Below are 9129 nucleotides of genomic sequence, written 5' to 3'. Positions count from 1 at the left end.
AGTACCGACTTCCTATCTGTCCGCAATACATTTATGGTATCTAAATCCAATAGTTTTAGAGATATTTGCAATTTTTGATTGACAGCCGCCATCTTGGATTTGGCCACGCCCCCTGTCCTTATTTGGACTCTGATTTTGGTAAACTTTCTTTTCCTTACTTAGGACATTATAATGAGTCAATAGAAAACAAACAACCTTTTGTTGCAATTTGTTCTACGTACGACATCATTTAACGGTCGTTTGACCCGCCTATTAACGTCCACTCGACTCTAACTAGGTCATTTCGGGGTCAACATATGTTTCAATTTTATTTCAATAATTCGTGTGTGTGTGTAGGTGTCTTTAGCAGTGGGAGGAAACCGGAGGACCAGGAAAAAAACACGAGGTCGGATGTTAATTTGGAAATGAAAATATAATGAAAATTAAATGAAAACGAAAATGAAAATGAAAATGAAATGGGTTTAACGTTTCGCTGTTCTGTTCCGACTAGACTAATGAAGACGGGCATACCACAGTGTGCTATGAGGGACATTTTGCCAGGACAGCGGCGCTACGGCCTACTCTTTTATCGAATTCTAGCTGCCGAGGGATCTGTTACTTTCACATCAATTTACGTCCACACCGGAAATGGTGTTTAACGTCCTAATTTTCGTCCCATCCGAAGTACTAGACAGTTTCCTTGGCCACCACCGGGAGCGAACCCGCGACCTCCAAGCTAGCGAGCCAACGTCTTACCCACTTAGAAACCGTCGAAATGTGCCTGAGATATTTTGTACCTGAGAATGTTTTGTTTTGTACCTGAGAATGTTTTGTCTTGTACCTGAAAATGTGTTTTCTACCTGAAAATGTGTTTTCTACCTGAAAATGTGTTTTCTACCTGAAAATGTGTTTTCGAACTGAAAATGTGTTTTCTACCTGAAAATATGTTTTCTAACTGAAACAATGCCCCTCGTTTTCCATACAACCATGTTTTTTGTTTTCCATAAAACTATCTTTCTTGATTTCCATACAATGGCCACTTTTCATTCGAAATATTTTATCTCGTGATAAAAAGGAGAATACCTTAAACTTTGTTTTTTGTTTTATATAAAACTACCAATTTGCTTCTATAAATCTTTGTTTTACCCCCCATAAATATATGTTTCTGTTTTTCATAAAAGAAAACCCATAGTTTATATAAAATTGCCACTTTTCATTCGAAATGTTTTATCTTGTGATATATGGGGGATTAAACGACGGGTTTCCATGACACCCCATCCAACACCCAAACACCTAAACCAGAAATATATTGAGCAATTTAAGTAATAAACACCCACCGACCTAAACCAGAAATATATTGAGCAGTTTAAATAATAAAATATAAGTATGAATCGATAAATGTGTGGTGATTTTTTTGTGTCTCTTTTTATTTATAGGCCTAAGCTAGAAAGCTGTGATTTTTTTTGTTTGTTATATTTTTCTTCTTGACGTTATTTATAAGCTAGAAATGTGTGGAGAGGTTAAAATAATACAATAAAAAGTATGAATCGATAATTATGATGAGTTTTTATTGTTTATGAAGAGTGATTTGTTATAAATTCTTCTTATTCACGTGATTCCAGTGAATTAAAGGCTCAATACCACTCTTGTTGTAACTGAATAATATGTCCCGATCTTTATTCTGGTCAACAAATTGTACTATTTTACAATATTCCAATTAATTGGTGATACAAATTTCATCTTAACACGCCTAATTTAAAAAAAATGGAAAAATTCAACTAAATGATTTGAAAAGCCTAACGTAAACCTTTTCGAATGTGACTTGGATTTAAAAATATTTTCGAACCCTCTGGACAAGTAAAATAGGATTTAATGGATAATTTACACAACAGTTAGGACACATCAACATTTAATACTTAGAATAAGGCTATTATTTATTTTCTGGAACTGTCAAGCCAGCAAGAGTGTTATTGTCCCTTTAAACTAGAAATTATCACAGAATGCTACAAACAATAGGTTGATAGTGGGAGACAAAGATTGTGTGGGGTTTGTTTTTTTGTTTTATTTTTTACGATCATTTTTAGAAATTACCCCGGAATGCTGCACGTAATAAAATTATGAAGACAAAGGCTTGGGTAATTCAGATCCATTTCAGCCGGTTTTGCCGAGTATTTTGTTTTGCTTTGTTTGGACTTATAATGTTCTTCCTGTAAATGAATATGATTATTATTTCTTTATTATCAATAATGACACGGATTTTCTTCTATATTTCATAATAACATGCCATTAACGTGCGTGTTGTTAGATAATCAAATAATTAGTTTTGGTCGTATTACGCACGTTAAGTATAAAGTGGAGAATTTTATTAAGTTTTTCAGGTAAACAACATTTAGTTTATTTGTTGTATGAACTAAAGGTTGTTTACCTGAAAAATTTAATAAAATGAGCAAAAGTGCTAGTAATCAACTAATAAGGTAGTTCTTGTTTCAAAAACTTTTATATTTTTATGGAGGAGAGAGAGACAGAGACAGAGACAGATGGGGTTTAACGTCCACAAACTAGGGCATTTCGGGACTAACACATGGTTCAATGTTATTTAATTAATTCATTTGCGCGTAGGGATCTTTAGCAGTGGGAGGAAACCCGAGGACCCGCAGTAAACCCACGAGGTTGGAGAGATAAATCGTTTAAATGGTCGCCTAGAGATTAAACTGAGAAATACTGAAATATAAATCTAAAGGATCAACTCGGGATTTCAACAGGTGTTTACCATAATACGTCTTATTTTCATATATTATAACAAATATAGCAATTTATTGGAGATTATTTTTTTTTATTTCACGAGATGTTCTACTTTTCACAAAAAATCGTGTTCAAAACTTTTCAGGGAGTTTGACTTCTACTTGATTCGGGACTAACATATGGTTCAATTTTATTTCAATAAACCGTTCGTTGTTATGGCGTACAGGGATCTCTGATAAAAAATATCATCATTATTTTTAATTTATGTCATAGTTTGTGAAGAGCTAAATCACTGCTCTTTTGTACGGTGGCCTGTTAGCGCCATACGTTAATCTATACCCTTTTCTTGTAATTTACCTCGTATGAGAAATCTTTTCTCCGCGGTGGAAACCTTTTCGCCGCGGTGCAAAAGAGAGAAAGGGAGTTTAACGTCATTTTCGGACTACCGTATAATTGAATGATTTAATTTTATTTAAATAATTATACGTTACATTACCATCAACTTGACAATATTCTCCTAGGCTCTTCTTACTGCCAGACTCTTCAAACAAGCCTAAAGGGGTTATTCAATTCAAGTATTATTTAACAAACAAACAGTGAGATTTGATCGGAAATCAGAACTGTTGTCTATTGAGAGATCAGATTATTCCGGCGGCTTCGTCTGCTAGACTCTATAATAGTTTTTTAAAAAAAATGGAAAACAAAATCTACTCGATACCTGGCCCCTTAAGCGTTAATAGTACTCGAAGAAAGTCTTAATAAAGGAAAGACAATGACAAGCATCAGACATGTGGAATAATCGAATATTGGCATGTATTTATTATAGCATTGACTAAAGAAACGTGAAAAAATGAACTGGGGCTTAATGTCCTACTGTTCTACTCCTACTGGGCCAATGAGGGAAATTTTGCTCGAACAGTGGCGCTAATGCCTACCATTATATCGAATTCCAAGGGATCTTTTACGTGCACTCCAATTGGTACACGGGGCCACGGTTTTTTGTCCCATCAAACCAACTAGACGGCTGTTCTTGTCAGACCCTCCGTCCAGCATCACTGACAAGGGGAAACCACGCCGGACGTCCATGCAAGCTAGCCAACGTCTTACTCACTTAGCCAAAGGGGGCTCCCAAAAGAAACGTGATGATGGTAAGAGGGAGAGAGAAATGTGGTTTAACGTCCATTCGACACAAACTAGGTCATTTCGGGACTAACATATGGTTCAATTTTGTTTCAATAATTCGATTGCGCGTCGACCCCTACTCCTTGTCACTTACAAGCCGGGAATCGAAACCACGTCACTTGACTCAATGCCAGACCTTATGATTCAACGCGCACGCGTTAACCATTGGCCACCCAACCCTCGTGATAACGCTAAGAGGATATTTGTAGAAACCTGAACTTGTGTGTGTTTCTATGAGTATGTATGCAAATTAATGCTAAAAAAGATTCAGGTTTTTCCAGGACAGCAGCGATTCGACCTACTCATAATTCAAATTTCATCAGTCAATGATGGATTTCGGTTGTTCATGTTCGTCCCATCCGAACCACAAGGCAACACTTCGGTTGCGCTTTCGTTGGCCTGAAGTGTTATCTAAATTATTAATTAGACATTGATTAACTTATCCAGACCATAATCAACTCTCGATGGCATCTCCAGCCTGCGATGTTTATTGGATTACGTTCCGATTTTCTCTTCGACATCCATTCATAATTTAATCATTAAATGGATAATCGAGACTATGTTGTTTTTTTATCGTACTGACTTTAGTAATGATGATCGAGGCTAGGCCGAAACTCAATCGTTAAAATTTCAGTTCATAGTGGATCATTTTGACTGAAATTTTTTAGCAAATTGCCTTTACTTATCTAGCTTTTAACTATTACAGTGAGAACTGCCAGTTCTTTATCTTATCTCCCATAATTTAATTATCGACACTTACTGGGATTCGAACCTGGGTGATTCTAGTCATTAGTTTTATCATGGACCTTATAATACAGTTTATTATATTATAAGGTCTATGGTCTAATGCCGTTACCGCTCGACAATCGCGGCCCCGGGATGCTGATAGGATGAACCGGTTGTTTGTAGAAAGTCAACACGAGTTCTCATCTGCCCACAGAAATCCATCTACTTCATACTTAGAGAATAAATCTCTGTCCAAAATGGCCGCCAAATCCTAAAATTAGGATTATACAGATCTATATTTCGTTCCGTTTTTTTTTATTCTTTCGATGGCCTACACTACACGAAAATCTGACCAGTTTTTACTGGGGGGTTGGGTCAGGTGTCATACGATCGGCTTTTCACCCTATGACGCCAGACATTGATTAATCAATCAGCCTTGGCGTTTCTAGAGGTTTACCCACAGTCGCCGTAACAGACCGCTTCATTGGCTAATTCCTCACACCAACTAGAACGCCTGTTATATAACAACTCTTCCAGATCCTAGTGTAGTAAAAACAAGTAAAACGAAATTTTGAACTATAAAAAACGAAACGAAATAGGATCTGTGTTTTATTCAGATTGTATTGTTTTGTTGTGCGCTTGTAGTCTGTTTCATATCTGGCATACACACAAAGACTAAATAAACCTTATAATAAATACCATTAAACTGAAGCAGAATAAATACTCAACAAAATTCTCAAAGTATACGTAGTGATTTCGTCTAAAATCGTCGATTTAGTGTCGGTCAACTAGCTTAGTGTCAGTTCTTAAGCGAAGCTAACTGTAGACAGGCAGCCTAAGTTTAGTATGCACGAGTTCTAGCGATGAACACTTGACAATAATTGATAGGGAAATCCACATGCAAATGACAGCCAACGAACGGATGGCTTTAATCGAGTGTAAACGACCAGCCTTTACAATATTTACTTCACTCTTTGTCGTTACGAAGAATAAGATCATCGGAAAGCTTCAAAGATGTAATTGACCAACACATGTCATCGATTTAACAATGAAGTCAATGGGGAGAAAATTACCAGTCTGATACCTAGAGCAGCTAATTTTTATTGCGAGTTATCCCCCTTTATATGTCAATTTCCTGTCTCCAACATAAACAACGCACAATACTGGATCTTCAATGAGTTACTTTCTATTTTTCACTCGGCAACCGGCTGCAGATTTCACTCGGCCAACTTCGGTTACTCCTCTACACCAAACCATGTTTCCAAACAGAATTATCTTTCCGTGACCCGCAAATTATATTTTTAACTGGTTTGCTTTTGGCGCAATATTCTGATGTTTAGGCTAACACTGTTTTTAACGGCGTCAGCTTCTTATATTTATTGGGCTACAAACACTAAACAGTTGTCTTTTATTTTCTGAGGAGATTTTCTGACCTGGGTAATGGAAATGAAGTTTGTTACTTTATAGTAGGCTAGTATTTGACTAAAACTGCATAAATCAAATCTTAATCATAGATGTACCGATTGTAAATAATTTTTTTTGCTGACGAAGTCTTTTCTAACTTTTGGGGTAAGACTACTAAGTAGCCTACATTGAAATTAGTGCTAGTACAGTAGAAGTGGTCTTGGCGTCGGGTAATCGATATGAAAACAAGTCTACATTATAATTAGGCCTAGATATCTACCTAGTCCGACTTCATTTCAAGCATTTTATTTATACCCCTTAAGTTGTAGTAGTGACAGTTTAACTACAAGTAAGTGCAACCAACAGGGGGTCACAGTATCGTGACTCGTGGACTTGTCAGGAGTATAACTTGAGCCTGAGAATGATCAATGAGATACACACAAATGGATAAGTCTGATAATCAGTTAATAAATCAGATGTAACTTGTAAATAAAGGCACTGTATGACAGTGTATGTAGGCCTACATATGATATATATTCTAAATACTAATAAATAGGCCTAGTAGTATTGTTTTATTAATATTACCTATTTATTAATTAATAGGGTTTCAGGTCAAACTCAAAGTTTCAAATGATCAAAACGCTCTATATACCAGTCAATGCGTGGGATGGCACCAAAATAAGTGCTTTTCTGTCATATTTGAGTGACGTCATGAGTCATAAGCGGTATTTTCCCTTCAGAATCGCTATACTGGCTAGGCTCTATATAGTACCAATTTTAAAACTGAATGAAATCCGCACGTTATTGTCAGCTAAGATTTATTAAAATCATAATTATATATTATAGATCTAATTTCAAATATTATACTTAACTAATAGAATCAATTAAGCTTTTACTATCTAATATGGTCGAAGCTCAGGTCCTAAAAACGCCTTTAATTTATGGTTTCTGTTATTCTTAAATAGATATTGTTAGGGACCTCATGCTGGAGGTTCGGTCGCATGATCATTTAATGTTCGAATTCTATACAAAATTGTAAAGTCTGAAGTTAGTATCAATGTAATTTGCTTATCTGGTCAACAAAGGTCCATTTACATTGATTTTGATGGAAAATTAGATCTGAATTACATATTACATATTTAAAGTTTATATTTCTTGATTATAAAGGTAGAATTTGAAATTATTTTTTCAGTGTTTTAAATGGGTTGGTTTTTTTTTTTGATGGCTTTGACCATTAAATTGAAAAAAATCAATGAAATGGACCTTTGTTGTGGTGTGGATAGGCTTGGGTGTAGGGGTGCCGGGAGCCCAAGTAGTGTCGTTAAAAAAGTATTAACATTAGTGTTACTTTACTCTTATTTTATGAAAGTTTTTTTCGCAAGTTGATTTCCTTTATTTTTTTAATGTAGAATGGTAATGAACTGCTTTTTTCCTTTTCTTTGCTTTATTTGTTCCGTTTGAATTTGATTTATCTGTTTAGTTTTTGATTGTTTAATTATTGTTTTTGTTAATTAAGTTGATTCTTTTAAACTTTGTTTTTATTTTTATACGTCCGTCGTCCACAATTTCTTGTGAACGCTCTAGAGACTAAAGTTAATATCTGATATTTACTGCCAGAGTTATAGCCCTTGATCACTTTGATAAATCTTGTGAACGCTCTAGAGGCTAAAGTTAATATCCAATGGACTCCAAATTGTTACACAGTGTGTAAGGTCATGAGACGAAGAAGCCTAATGATTTTCAGCGATATCCGATAATTACTACCAGAGTTATGGCCCTTGATCACTTTGAAAAATCTTGTGAACACTCTAGAGGCTAAATTTAAAATCCAATTGACTTTAAATTTATACACAGTGTTTAAGGTCATGAGACAAGACGCCTATTGATTTTCAGCGAGATCTGATGATTACTGCAAGAGTTATGGCATTGATATGTGAGAGACATCAGTTTAAAGTCGATTCTGGTTATTATAATCTAATGTATGAACTTTGTGTTGATTTTACCAGCCTGTAATTGTGGTATCATAATTAATTGTGATTTTAACATTTTTTTTAGTTAACTATATTAAATGAATTCCAAATGTACGTGTTGGCGAGGGGGTACATTAATAATTATATGTTTTTGTAGTACATGTTCCTTGTTTTATAATAAAACTACGCCCTTTCATTTTTCAGAAGAAAAGTATAGAAAATATTTCCAATTATCTATCTTGAGGTAAATCAGTTTATTATTTTCATTAACAGTTCTTATTTTTGTAAATTTTTATGTAAATCAACTACTTGTCATTGGAGTGCATCTCAAAATTCACTTTCCTTATCTACATAAAGTTTATGTAATAAGTTATAGTGTGTAAATTTGAAGTAAGTTCATATGTTTTTTTATTAATTATTTACAGATCACAGAGATTGAATGCTGCAGGTCTTGTGTTTAGTGTATAGACTAATTGGTGGATGTTATTAACATTAACCTTTTAGCAAAGGTTAGCTTGATGATGTTACTGACTTTGCAGTGTAGTGGAAGATGTTAACCTAACTTTGGTAGACAACAAGCCTAACCCTGAAGTCAACGATGTACAATATGTCAGTGTCACTGTTCCACTACCAAACGTAACGCGAATATAAACAATACTTACGGGTACATGTATTTACTTTGATTGAAATGAGGTCAACTTAAAAATTTGTGTAGATGTGTTATTTGTTGTAACAGTTATATCCATAAAAGTTATATCCATAAAATGTAAATTGTATTTTCTCTATATTAGTATAACAGATTAAACGAAATAAGATTATTTCACTCATGACTCGTAGTCACCCACCATCGTAGAAGTGTCAACATATCGAGAACACGCATTCATGAACCATGATTAGTTGGGACAAATTAATAATGAGGAATACTGTTTTCAAAGGCCTTAAGACAGGAAAGTGGTTATTGGTCACAACATTCATGTGTCACTGCAGGGGAGGGGGTGGAGTCAAATGATAATGCATTCGTGTTGGATAATAAGGTCTGTCATTTAGTGAAGAGGCTTAGCTTCGTTTCCAAGAGTAGGGTCGACTGCATTCCCACTGTTAAGATTTCGAGAAACAGGGCCCAGAT

General features: G+C 35.0%; 1 long non-coding RNA gene across 2 annotated transcripts; it reads left to right on the top strand.

Moving 5' to 3' along the window:
* The first annotated feature begins 5777 nt into the window (after positions 1 to 5777).
* On the top strand, positions 5778 to 8774 carry LOC126817662 (uncharacterized). Of its 2 annotated transcripts, XR_007679096.1 has the most exons (3): positions 5778 to 6066; positions 8208 to 8247; positions 8429 to 8774. It is a non-coding gene; the product is annotated as an uncharacterized LOC126817662 (long non-coding RNA). The 2 variants fall into 2 exon arrangements; XR_007679095.1 differs by lacking the exon at positions 5778 to 6066 and having other exon boundaries at positions 6393 to 8247.
* The last annotated feature ends 355 nt before the right edge of the window (positions 8775 to 9129 follow it).

The sequence above is a fragment of the Patella vulgata genome, chromosome 4 (genome assembly GCF_932274485.2).
Source record: "Patella vulgata chromosome 4, xgPatVulg1.2, whole genome shotgun sequence".
NCBI classification, from domain to species: domain Eukaryota; kingdom Metazoa; phylum Mollusca; class Gastropoda; family Patellidae; genus Patella; species Patella vulgata.
This window is presented reverse-complemented; position numbering and strand designations above follow the sequence as displayed.